Consider the following 10123-nt stretch of genomic DNA (forward strand, 5'->3'; position numbering starts at 1 on the left):
ACTGGAGTGTGTGCAGTCTCTCCTTCACTCCAGCACTGTATGTGCCCCGGCAAAGTACACCTCCACCCCCAATCCCCCAACCCCCTGGGCGGAGATTTCAATGTGATAATGAGGTGAGGATTCAGGTCAGGGTAGCACTGCTGAGCTCCTTTCTCATCTTGTGGCTTGTTTGTGGTTACTGGCTTCCAGCCTCCGTTTTTTAAAGCAAGCACAGCTGTGAACACCGGTTAATTTCACAGGTTTTGGGGCTTGCTGAAAGACTTGGGGTTACTCTGCGGTGACAATTCCCTACCTTGAAAATATTTTCCATCTTAAAAGAACTTGATTTAACATCTGTTGGTTCTATCATATTTTCCAGGTTGCGTCTTCAAATGTCTTACTCCCAAAATACCAGTTTTTAAACTTAATATGTGATATTGTATCCTTGCAAAATATTTGTAACGTATGAAAATTATGAACCTCTTTAAACCGAGAGACCACATCAATCTAAAAGACAGATGTTATCAGGTTAGGGCCTCTTCCTGTGTGCTCATCTTACTGTGCAAGCTGGGATTCCCAGACAATGGCAAATTGAACTGGTTCACAGATCTCTTTGACTTGATATTGATTTAAAATGAACTACTTGCTTCTAAGTTTCCACCATTAAGAATTATGTGCATTGTTGTAGGTTTCTGGTAGTTAACTTTTATTCAGTTAAAGAAATTCCTTTCAAGACCTAGTTTACTAACAATTTTGGTCAAGAATGGATGTTGAATTATAAAATTGCTTTTTCTATCTATATTATGAGAACTATTCTACGTATTCTGTTTATTCAGTGAATTACATTTTTGTTTCTTTTATTAAACTGGTTTTATGGTTGTTTTGTTTTGTTTGAGATGGAGTCTCTCTCTGTTGCCCAGGCTGGTGTGCAGTGGCATGATCTCAGGTCACTGCAACCTCTGCCTCCCAAATTCAAGCAATTCTCCAGCCTCAGTCTCCCAAGTAGCTGGGACTACAGGCACCCATCACCATGCCCAGCTAACTTTTTGTTATTTTTTTCTTGTTGTTATTGTAGAGACAGGGTTTTGCCATGTTGCCCAGGCTGGTCTCAAACCCCTGGACTCAAGCAATCCACCTGCCTCGGCTTCCCAAAGTGCTTGGGTTACAGGTGTGAGCCATGGTGGCTGGCCAGTTTGTTCTTTTTTTTTAATTATTATTATTAGTGTGTACTATTCCATTGGATGAAAATACAATAATTTATCCGTTCTCTTGTTGACAAACATTTGGGTTGTTTCCAGGTTTTGGCTATCAATAAAACATCTACGAATATTTTTAAGTCTTTCAGTGGACAGAGTCACTCATTTTTTTTGCACCAGAATTGTTGGGTCATAAAGTATGCAAATGTTCAACTTTAGTAAATGTTGCCCAATCATCTCCAAAGTTATTATATCAATTTATATCAATTTCCACTGCTTTTTTGCAACATGTCCACCTAATTCGTTTGGAGTTTCTGCTCTCCAAGGTCTCATCAGACATGATATTTGCATTTCTGTTTCTCATTTTCACTTGCTCGGGTGATTTCTTACAGGAAGAGGAAATACTGTATCATCTTCAAACTGCACAACCTCTTTCCTTTTAAAAACCAGGAATGCAAGTTTGGTTTAACATCCAAAAAACAACTAATGTAATCCACCAAACTATAAAAAAAAAAAACAAACTATATGATTATTTCAATAAATGCAGAAAAGGCATTTGACAATATACAACATCTATTCTCGATAAAAGCTCTCAGCAAACTAGGAATAAAAGGAAATATTCTCAACTTGACAGAAGGCATCCATGAAAAACTTGCAGCTAGTATCATGGTAGTAGCATCAGCTACTTCATGGTGGAAAAACTGAATACTTTCCACTTAAGATCAGAAACAAGGAATGTCCACTCTCACTACTTCTATTCAATGTTGTATTAAGTGTCCTAGCCACTGCAATAACACAAGAAATATAAATAAAAGGTATACAGATTGGAAAGCAGTAAGTAAAACTATCTTTATTGGTAGACAAAGGAATCATCTATGTAGAAAATCCAAAGAAATCTATAAAAAAGTTACTAGGACGAAGTGAATTTAACAAGGTAGTTAACACGTGTACACAGTCATGACTGTGATATAAGGTCAATATACAAAAATCAATTGTATTTCTCTGTACTTGCAATGAACAATCAGAATAGAAAAAATTTTAAAACGACTACTTCCAAGAATAGAAAAATATGAAGCACTTAGGGGTAAATCTGACAAAATATGTGAAAGACCTGTACACTGAAAACTACAAAATACTGCTGAGAAAAATTACAGACCTAAATAAGTGGAGAGATATACTTTGTGCATGGGGTCAGATATGGATCAGACATATTGTTAAGATGTCAATTTCCCCCAATTTATCTACATATTCAATACAATCACAATCAAAATCACAGCAGCATTTTTATAGGAATTAACAAGCTGATTTTAAAACTCATATGGAAATGTAAAGGACCTAGAATAGCCAAAATAACTTTGATAAAGAACAAAGTTGAGGCCGGGCACGGTGGCTCACGCCTATAATCCTAGCACTTTGGGAGGCTGAGGCGGGCACATCACCTTGGAGGAGGTCAGGAGTCCAAGATCAGCCTGGCCAACATGGTGAAACCCTGTCTCTACTAAAGATACAAAAATTAGCCAGGTGTAGTGGCGTGTGCCTGTAATCCCAGCTACTCGGGAGGCTGAGGCAGGAGAATCGCTTGAACCCGGGAGGCGGAGGTTGCAGTGAGCTGAGATCACACCATTGCACTCCAGCCTGGGAGACAAGAGCGAAACTCTGTCTCAAAAAAAGAAAAAAAAAAAAAGAACCAAGTTGAAGGACTAACACTTCCCAATGTCAAGATTTCATAAAGGTACAGTTAAAAGAGTGTGGTATTGGTATAAAGACAGACAAATAGACCAGTGGAACACAGTAGAGTCCAGAATTAGATCCACACATATATGAACAAGTGAGTCTCAATGCAAGTGCAAAGGTAATTTAGTGGAGAAAGTATAGTCTTCAACCAATGGTGCTGAACCATTGTATATTCATATAAAAATGAATTTCAATTTATACTTCACACCATAAACAAAAATTAACTCAAATTTGATCATAGACCTACATGTAAAACCAAAAACTATAACCCTTCTAAGAGAAAACATAGAAAACAAATAGTTGTAACCTTGGATTAGGAAAATATTTCTTAGATATGACACCAAAAGCACAATCCATAAAAGAAAAACTTGATTAACTGTACTTTATCAAAATTAAAAACTTCTGTTCTTGAAAAGACACTGTTAAGAAAAAAAGAAGACAAGCCACAGACTGGAAGAAAGTATCTTCAGATCATATCTGATAAAATATTTGTATCCAGAATAAAGAACTCTCAAAGTCCAATATGTAAAAAGGGGGATAGAGGGAAAGAGAAAAATGTGAAAACATACTTAACAGAAGAGGATATATAGATGAAAAATAAGCACATGAAAAGATGTTCAACATATTTGGTCATTAGAAAAATGTGAACTAAAACCATAATGGAGATACCACTACTCATCTATTGGAATGGCTAATATCAAAAAGACTGATCATACCAAGTGCTGGCAAGGATGTGGAGGAATTGCAACTCTCATTGTTGGTGGGAATGTAAAATTGTACAACCACTTTGAAAAATTCTTTGGCAATTTCTTAAAATGTGAAACATACACCTGCCATATAATTTAGCCATTTCATTCTTAGGTAAAAATGAAAACATATGTCCATACAAAGACTTGTATATAAATGTTCATAACAGCTTTACTTATAATAGTCAAAAGCTGAAAATAACTCAAATGTCCATCAACAGGTGAATGGATAAATGTTGATATATCATTACAGCTGAATACTACTCAGCTATAAAAAGGAATAAATTGTTGATACAACATGGATGAATTTCCAGTTGTTCCATTAATCCCATTCATTAGGATGAGTGAAAGACGCCAGATTAAAAAAAAAAGAGTATGCATAAGTAAGAGTTGAACAATGAGGACACAGGCTTGTTACATAGGACACAACACACAGCAGGGCCAGTCAGGGGGTGGGTGGCGAGGGGAAGGAGAGCATTAGGACAACTAGCTAATGCGCGCAGGGCTCAAAACTTAGATGACCAGTTGATAGGTATAGCAAACCATCATGGTGCACGTATACCTATGTAACAAGCCTGTATGTTCTGCACTTGTATCCTGGAACTTAAAGTAAAAAATAATAATAATAATAAAGAAAGAAAAAAGTACCTATTGAAAGATTCCATCCATATAAAATTCTAGAAAATACAAACTCATCTATAGTAACAGAAAGCAATAAGTACCCATGATTGCTTGGGGACAGCAGCAGGGGGACGTGAGGAAGCTATGGGGAGGAATGAGAGGGAGGAATTATAAAGAGGTAGAAGAATAAATTTCATTATCTTAATTGTGATGATTTCATAGATGTGTATATATATATATACTTGTATGTGAAGTCTATTACATGTCAATCCCACTTCAGTAAAAAAGGTTTTTGTTTTGTTTTTTAGAGACAGGGTCTCATTTTGTCACTCAGGCTGGAGTGCAGTGGTGGAATCATGGGTCACCATAGCCTCAAACTTCTGGGCTCAAGCAATCCTCCTAAGTGATCCTCCTGTCTCAGCCTCCCATGTAGCTGGGACTATAGGCATCCACCACTACATCTAGAGAATTTTTTATTTTTTGTAGAGTTGAAGGTGGGGAGAGGGTGTCACTTTGTTGCCCAGACTGGTCTCAAACTTCTGCCTTCAAGTGATCCGCCCACCTCAGCCTTCCAAAGCGCTGAGTTTACAGGTGCCAGCCACCACATCTGGCTGAGCAGGTTTTGCTTTGCTTTGTTTTGTTTTTTGAGAGAGGTCTCGCTCTGTCACCCAGGCTGGAGTGCAGTGGTGCGATCTCGGCTCACTGCAAGCTCCACCGCCTGGGTTCACCCCATTCTCCTGCCTCAGCCTCCCGAGTAGCTGGGACTATTACAGGTGTCCAGCACCACGCCCAGCTAATTTTTTTGTATTTTTTACTAGAGACGGGGTTTCACTGAGTTAGCCAGGACGGCCTCGATCTCCTGACCCCACGATCCGCCCGCCTCAGCCTCCCAAAGTGCTGGGATTACAGGCGTGAGCCACTGTGCCTGGCCCAAGCAGGTTTTTTTTTTTTTTTTGAAAAGAATAGGCTCATTTCCTTGCAATGAGAGTTTATCTTTCACTGATGTACCTGTTTAGATGTATTTCAATACTGTACTGAACACACAACCTAGGCAGGGAACTGGGTAATGCAATAGATGGCAAGTTATCTGCTTTTGCTGGGAAACTTCCGATTTTATTATTATTATTATTATTATTATTTTTTTTTTTTTGAGATGGAGTTTCACTCTTGTCACCCAGACCGCAGTGCAGGGGCGTGATCTTGGCTCACTGCAGCCTCCATCATCTGGGCTCAAGTGATTCTCCTGCCTCAGCCTCCCAAGTAGCTGGGATTACAGGTGTGTGCCACCACACCCGGCTAATTTTTGTATTTTTAGTAGAGACAGCGTTTCATCATGTTGGCCAGGCTGGTCTCAAACTCCTGACCTCAAGTGATCCACCTGCCTCAGGCTCCCAAAGTGCTGGGATTACAGGTGTGAGCCACTGCGCCTGGCCAAGTTTTACTTTTCTTTTTTTTTTTTTTGAGATGGAGTCTTGCTCTATTGCCCAGGCTGGGGTGCAGTGGTGTGATCTCGGCTCACTGCAACCTCCATCTCCCAGATTCAAGCAATTCTCCTGCCTCAGCCTCCCAAGTAGCTAGGATTACAGACACGCACCACCACGCCTGGCTAATATTTTTTTGTTGTTCTTGTTTTTTTTTTTCTTTTGAGACGGAGTTTCGCTCTTGTTGTCCAGGCTGGAGTGCAGTGCAGTGGCGTGGTCTCAGCTTACTGCAAACTCTGCCTCCCGGGCTCATGTGATTCTCCTATCTCAGCCTTCCAAGTAGCTGGGATTACTGGCATGCACCACCACTCCTGGCTTTTTTTTTTTTTTTTTTTCTGAGACAGAGTTTCGCTCTTGTTGCCCAGGCTGGAGTGTAGCGCCATGATATTGGCTCACTGCAACCTCTGCCTCCCGGCTCAAGTGATTCTTCTACCTCAGCCTCCCGAGTATCTTGGGATTACAGGTATGCGCCATCACACCCGACTAATTTTTGTATCTTTAGTAGAGACGGGGTTTCACCATGTTGGTCGGGCTGGTCACGAACTCCTGACCTCAGGTGATCCGCCTGCCTCGGCCTCCCAAAGTGCTGAGATTACAGGTGTGAGCCACTGCGCCTGGCTGAAATTTTACTTTTCTTAAAGAGAATTTTTTTTTTTCCTGGAAAATAAGTGCTGACATCACAACTGAAGTGCTCATGCATCTTTTACTCCTTTCAGGAATATCTTGGTATGGCAAATGAATGGATACGGAGTCCATTCTTTAAAACCAATTCCATGAATGAGAGGAAGTCAATGTAAGATTGTCTTCTTAAATGATCTGTCAATGGTCAAATATGAATGGTTTTTGAGAATGAAGTTTGAGTTCTCTCTTGCTTAACTAGCAAATAGTGGGCCTACATACCAGGGCAACTTAAGATTTCCATTATCTTCACATCTCAAAAAAAAAAAAAGGAAAAAAAGGGAAACAATTTAAATGTAAGTGATGACTCATATAAGTGATGACTCATATAAGGCTATTTGTAAGTTTCTTGCTTCCCAGTCGGGACTGAATAAAATCTACAATAGAGGAGTCAAAATTTTAAGCATTTTGTACCATATGCTTATATGACAACAAACTGAGAAACATTTACCTCCTTTATTCTATTCTTTCTTTTCTTCTGAGACGGAGTCTCACTCTGTTGCCCAGGCTGGAGGGCAGTAGCGAGATCTCGGCTCACTGCAAGCTCCGCCTCCCAGGTTCACGCCATCCTCCTGCCTTAGCCTCCTGAATAGCTGGGACTACAGGCGCCCGCCACCACATCCGGCTAATTTTTTGTATTTTTAGTAGAGACGGGGTTTCATATGTTAGCCAGGATGGTCTCGAACTCCTGACCTCATGATCTGCCCGACTCAGCCTCCCAAAGTGCTGGGATTACAGGCATGAGCCACCACGCCCAGCTTTATTCTATTCTTATGATAAATTTCAAGTTTAAAGAGATTAGGCTATTTCCATAAATTTTAAAGGAATGTAAGAAAGTTTTAAGGACAAAAGTGTTGGCACATTGCAATAAAGGTTATGAAACCTCACCGTGGGCCAGGCCAGCCACATAGTAAAATGGGTTGGAAATTAAAAATATGGAGGCAGGGCCAAGCATGGTGGCTCACACCTATAATCCTAGCACTTTGGGAGGCTGAGGCAGGCAGATCACTTAAGCCCAGGGGTTCGTGACCAGCCTGGGCAACATGGTGAAACCCCATCTCTACCAATCAATCATTCAATCAAAAAGCTGGGCATGGTGGTGTGTGCCTGTAGTCCCAACTATTTGGGAGGCTGAGGTGGGAGGATCACTTGAGCCTGGGAGGCGGAAGTTGCAGTGAGCTGTGATGGCACCACTGCATTCCAGCCTGGACAACAGATACTTTGTCTCTCTCTCTATGCGTGTGTGTGGTGTGTGTGTGTGTGTGTATGTGTATGTATATATATTTATACATTATATTTCTATAAATATAATGTATATATTTCTATAATATATATTTATACATTATATTTCTATAAATATAATGTATATATTTCTATAATATATATTTATACATTATATTTCTAGAAATATAATGTATATATTTCTATAATATATATTTATAGAAATATAATGTATATATTTCTATAATATATATTTATAGAAATATAATGTATATATTTCTATAATATATATTTATACATTATATTTATAGAAATATAATGTATATATTTCTATAATATATATTTATACATTATATTTATATATTTTGTATATACATATACATAATATATTTATATGTATATATATAAATATGTATGTATGGCAACAGAATGAAGGGGATATTGAGCACATTTGAGGAGTCTCCAGGTTTCTTAGCGTGAAAGCTCCAGAACTGGGATGGGGTTTGAAGCAGGTGAAAAAGCCTTGGGTAGGGAAGGTGACAGGATTCCTGGAGAACAGGATGGCAAACAATAGAGATCTCACTGAGGCTGCGTCACTCAAATTACTTTTTCCTGCAAATCAATCCAGGTGTAACAGTTTTCTCCAGCAATACCAAGAAGCCCCAGAATCAGAGGTACAAAGGTGTCTGAAGAGAGAAAAGCGTTTTGAGAAGGAAAGGCAGAGTGACAAGGGATTGGCCAAACTGGATACAGCTGAAGACAGCTGCTCCAAGGATGGGTTTTTGTTAAACAAAAGAAAAAAATCAATTTGGGGGCTGAGCACAGTGGCTCACATCTGTTGTCCCAGCACTTTGGGAAGTCAAGGTGGGAGGATTGCTTGAGGTTAGGAGTTCAAGGCCAGTCTGGGAAACATATAAAGACCTTGTTTTTACATTTTAAAAAAAGTGAAAGAATAAATTTTAAAAATCAAATGTTGCAAATAATGATTAAAAATCTTATCTAACAAGAAGCTTTCTTTCATTTTTGTATGTCCCTTCTCCTTTTTGTTTATACCAGAGAAAGCTGAACTTAGTTTCAGGAACTGTGCTGATGCTTTTATACACTGTCTCATTTGGTTCCTCTAAAGGGTTTTATTAAGTCACATTGTCTGCGTCAGTTTCCAGCACCAGTGTGTTGATTCATTAGTTTCCCTTCATTTGCATTTAGTCTAGTAGATGGCTAGCAAGGATCAACACTTTTCTGGTTGCTATTTCCATCTCCTTTTGTGTGAGATGTTATGTCCTTTAACAAGGTAGAATTTCATTAATAAGTATGGAAAGTTAATACAAGAATTCTGCATCCTTCTCTTCTATCCATTCTACTTCAAAATTATTTACGGGGTCTTCATGTTACCTTATATTTCTGCCCTCACATCACTTACCAGTCCACTGCCACGCTCCATCCTTCACACCACCCCACATTTTAGCTCACACTCCACTACTGACGTTCTTTGTAGGGTCATGAACCTGGGATCAAGACTACCTGTTAAAGCTGAAATCCTGTACCTCCCTGCTTTTAACTTCTGCATGGAGCTTAAAACAGTGTCTCTACCACCACCCCTATCCTGGCACCCACCTTGGATTTTGTCTCCCTCAGCTCCTTTTTTGCCTCACCACCAGTACCAAAGAGGGTGGTCTGTGTTCTCTTTCCTTCCATTGCACATCTCATCAATCAAGTTAGAAGTTTCGGATAGAGGCCGGGCACGGTGGCTCACACCTGTAATCCCAGCGCTTTGGGAGGCCGAGGTGGGCGGATCACGAGGTCAAGAGATCGAGCTCATCCTGGCCAACATGGTGAAATCTCGTGTCTACTAAAAATACAAAAACTAGCTAGGCATGGTGGTGTGCGCCTGTAGTCACAGCTACCTGGGAGGCTGAGGCAGGAGAATTGCTTGAACCCAGGAGACAGAGGTTGCAGTGAGTGAACTCCAGCCTGAGTGAAACTCCATCTCAAAAAAAAAAAAAAAAAAAAGAAGTTTCGAATACGTCTCCCACTTGGGTTTGGGAGCTTCCGGTTTCATTCCAACCACTTACTGTGTGTCCACTATGTGCCAAAAATTATGCAAGATAAGGTTATGCGTCTTCGTATCTGTAGAGGTAGATGAATAACGAATATACACATGAATGCATGAGACCGGGAGGTATAGGTAAGAACTAGCCAGATCCAAAATTCCACACAAAATATTAACAATTTCCACTTAGCCCTTGATTTTTCCCCAATCCCAAAGAGATGCTGACAATAGGGGACCCCTCCAGGATCTCTGTTAAATACACATGTTCTGGTGAGGGTAGAAATACGTATGAGACAGGAGGGCACATTCAATGACTTCTAAATAGTGTGGTGTCAAAGGCCCCATGTTGGACAAAGCCCAGAGGCAACCTCCCCCACTCTTAAGATCATGGTTTGGGACACCCACTTCACACAGGAA

The sequence above is a fragment of the Symphalangus syndactylus genome, chromosome 24, assembly GCF_028878055.3.
Source record: "Symphalangus syndactylus isolate Jambi chromosome 24, NHGRI_mSymSyn1-v2.1_pri, whole genome shotgun sequence".
In the NCBI taxonomy this organism is placed as follows: Eukaryota; Metazoa; Chordata; class Mammalia; order Primates; family Hylobatidae; genus Symphalangus; species Symphalangus syndactylus.